Raw genomic sequence first — 4,012 nt, forward strand, 5'->3', positions numbered from 1 at the left:
AAAATGAAATTACCTTTCATATCTATGGAAATAGGAAGAGTTAAAGACCAAGCAAGGACAGGGAAAATAGCCAAAAATAAAATAAACAATTTTGGTTATATAAAATGTAAAAGTTTTTTATGCATACACATATGTTGCAGTTAAAATTAGGAGCTAAACAGTCCTAAGGGGGAAAATACCTTTGCAGCACAAGGTATATTAAGAAATTGATTCAAATTTATAATCACAAGCCCTATTCCACTATAGATAAATGGTCAAAGACAGATTTCAAAAGAAGAAATTAAAGCTATTAGTAGCCACATGAAAAAGAGCTTCACATCACTAATAATTAGAGAAGTAAAAATTAAAATTCTGGGGTTCTACCCAATAACTATCTGATTAACAAAGATAAGAAAAAAGCAAAATGACAGATATTGGAGGACTACGGGAAAATAGATGCACCAATGTCCTCTTGGTAGAACTATGAATTGGTACAGTCATCCTTAAAACAATCTGAAATTATGCCTCTAAAGTCACTTAACTATGTGTATCTTTTAATACAGTATTATCACTACTAGGCCTATACCTCAAAGAGATCAAAGACAGAGGAAAAGGATCCCTATCTACAAAAATAATCATATCCGTTCTTTTTGTAAAATCTAGAAACTAATGCAGAGGTGAGAGATGGCAAGTATATACTTTTTGAAGAATGGTTAAAAGAACTGTGGCATATGGATATATGCACTCCTGATTAAAATTCTAACCTTTTCTGTGCCTCAGTTTCTTCTCCCTATAAATTCAAATAATAATGGCTTTGGAGACAAATTGTGTTGGCAACTGCATACACATATTTTCCAAATAAAATGTATTGATTAATTCTTTAATAGCCTAAACAGTGGTATTTTTTTGGGGGGGGGCTAGGCAATGGAGTTAAGTGACTTGCTCAGGGTCACACAGCTAGTGATTGTTATGTGTCTGAGGCCGGATTTGAACTCAGGTACTCCTGACTCCAGGGTCAGTGCTCTATCCATTGCACCACCTAGCTGCCCCAACAGTGGTATTTCTAATATTGTATATTTGAAGGTTTCAATAAACTATTTTTTGTGTGTTGATGAGATTACAAATTTCTGCCTATTTCTTCCTATGCCTTGTAGGAATATATGTATGTATGTATGTATGCATGTATATATAAAACTACAGTGACATCCTAAAACTTTATAAAACACGAAAGGTTTTAGATCAATACCCCAATAAAATTCATTGCCTTTTTTTCTTCCAGAATACCACCAACTACTTCTCTGCCTTCAAAGATGCTCAATGATGATAGCATACACTCACGCTATGTTTCATTAGCATAATGGGTGACTGGCTTTTATTCAGAGTATCTCTATTGCTATTTTTGATGTGGAGGAGGCTGGGGAGCCTACTTCCAGGAAAGTTGTCTCCCTCATTAGACTGTGAGCTTCTCAAGAAGCTCGAGAAGGGAGTATTTTTACCTTTCTTTGTATCCTTAGCACTTAGCACAATGCCTAACACATAGTAGGTGTTTAATAGATGCTTTATTTGACACATAATGGAAGCACTGTGGAGATACTTTGGAACATGTGTAGATATTCTTTACCTGACCAATCTAGTCTGCTATTTGCTTCTGGTCTATGAGTTAGCTCCTATTCATATTCAAGTTATGATCACTAACTGCATTTCCTTCCATCCCATTTTCCTCTGTTTTTCCTTTTCTCTTTCCTTTTATTCTGTCCCTCCTTACAAGTCTGTCTTGCTTCCGACCACTGCCTCCTCCAAAATCCCCTCCCCTTATCATCCCCCCTCCACCCCCATATCTCTTATCTTCTTCCCCTCCTATTTCTTTATTGGGCAAGATAAATTTCTATACCCACCTGAGTGTGCATATATATTCTTCCCTCTTTCAACCAATTCCAGTGACAATGAGGTTCAAGCATTACTCACCCTTCACATTTTCCTCTCCACTATAAAAGCTCTTCCATGCACATTTCCTTTATGTGAGAAAAATTTCCCCATTCTATTTCTCCCTTCCCCTTTCTCCTAGCGCATCCCTCTTTCTCACCCCTACATTTTTTTTTTTTGGAGATCATCCCAACGTAATCTACTCACACTCATGCCATCTGTCTATGCATACTCCTTCTAATTGCCCTAATAACAATAAAATTCTTAGGAGTTACATGTATCATCTTCTCACATAGGAATATAAACAGTTTAACTACATTGAGTCCCTTATGATTACTTTCATGTCTATCTTTTTAAGCTTCGTGTTCACATTTTTAAGCTTCTATTGAGTCTTCTGTTTGAATGACAAATTTTCTATTGAGCTCTGGTCTTTTCATCAAGAATGCTTGGAAGGCCTTTATTTCATTGTGTCCATTTTTGCCCTGAAAGATTATATTCAATTTTGCTGGGTAGGTTATTCTTAGTTGTAATGTTAGATCCGTTGCCCTCTAGAATATACTTCAAGCCCTCCACTCCTTTAATGTGAAAGCAGCTAAATCTTGTGTGATCCTGAAAGTGGCTCCATCATATTTGAATTGTTTCTTTCTGGCTTTTTGCAACATTTTCTCCTTGACATGAGTGCTCTGTAATTTGGCTATAATATTCCTGGGAGTGTTTATTTTGGGATCTTTTATTTTTTTTTATTTTTTTTTTTTAACTAAAGAGCATTTATTGTATTCTCTACTAAGCCTTTGAGTTTGGAGGACATAACTAAATTCTGAAAAACCCTCACACAGAAGGGTAAGTACAGTGAACATTATAAGCAGATATGAACAGCTGGAAGAACTGTAATCAAGTGCTAACTGACCAAAGAGAAATTTTCAGCTACTTCTTAGTAAAAAAAGAAAAAGAAAGTAGGGAGGGACAGGGGCTTCAGATTGAAAGAGACAAAAATCTCCTAATACATTCAACCTTGGCTAGATAGTGACAAAATGGAAACAGGACTTCTAAAATACAAAGCTCCCACTACAGCACGCTGTACATGCCTGTTTGCCAAGCCCTCCCCCCACACCCCCAAAGCTGCCACTTGGATTATCTGCAGGCTTGTTGGGCTTGCCGACGGAGAAGCACACAGATCTTCTCTTTGATCCAATCTTTGTTGTAGGGCTGGTAGGTCTGAGTGTCCGCTTGGTACACAAGGCAGCTAAGATCTGCCAGATCATCAATGACCTCAAACAACTGACTGATGTCATAGGTGATGGAGAGACTGTTGGGATTCATTCTCTTCAGATACTCTTCATACATTTTACAGACTCCTTCCATGCCTTCATTCACTGACTCATAATCAGCATAAGTTCGGCCTTCCGGTCTCTTGGTAGGTTGTACCAACAAAATGGTATGAGACTTCATTTCCAAATGTAAATTGCTCCCTCCGTTACTTAACAAGTCATCCCCTGTAACATAGTGCTGAGCTCCGCCGCTGCCGCCGCCACAGCCACTGCACACGAGCTGAGCCTGGGATCTCTTTTAAAAGGTGATTTGGTGGATTCTTTCGATTTCTACTTTATCTTTTGCATTTAAGATATCAGGACAATTTTCCTTTATAATTTCTTGAAATAAGATGTCTAGGCTTTTGTTTTTGACCATAGCTTTCAGGTAGTGGAAGGGGAAACAGATACTTGTCATATTGGCAGATTTGAATGAAAAAATTTCTCTACTGAATAATTTGGAACTAGATTTGGATTGGATTGTAATGGAAGTACACGAGTACCCTTGGCCCCTCTAGTGAATGAAAATACTATTTGTCAATTTGGAATACCAAATGAATTTAATTGATTTTCATTAGATTTTATTCTGCCAGAAGTGATGCCATTTCATTCTGCCAGAGTATTGATGCATAAATTCTCCCTCATCAGGCTGTAGTCATGAAGGAAGAAGCAGAGTTTTAAGAAGTTGATTTTTTTCTTTGTAGATTTATTGATTTGACTTTAAACAAAGAGAAAAAAATATGCTTTCATTTGCACCCATAGTTTATCAATTCTCTATCTGGAGGTGGGTAGCATTTTCCATC

The 4,012-nt window shown here is 37.1% G+C and overlaps 1 pseudogene; it reads right to left on the reverse strand.

The window, feature by feature from the left end:
* Positions 1-3,018: 3,018 nt before the first annotated feature.
* Positions 3,019-3,404, reverse strand: LOC114038931 (annotated as a pseudogene).
* Positions 3,405-4,012: the final 608 nt, after the last annotated feature.

This window comes from Vombatus ursinus, unplaced genomic scaffold, assembly GCF_900497805.2.
Source record: "Vombatus ursinus unplaced genomic scaffold, bare-nosed wombat genome assembly UNPS02011431.1, whole genome shotgun sequence".
Lineage (NCBI taxonomy): Eukaryota > Metazoa > Chordata > Mammalia > Diprotodontia > Vombatidae > Vombatus > Vombatus ursinus.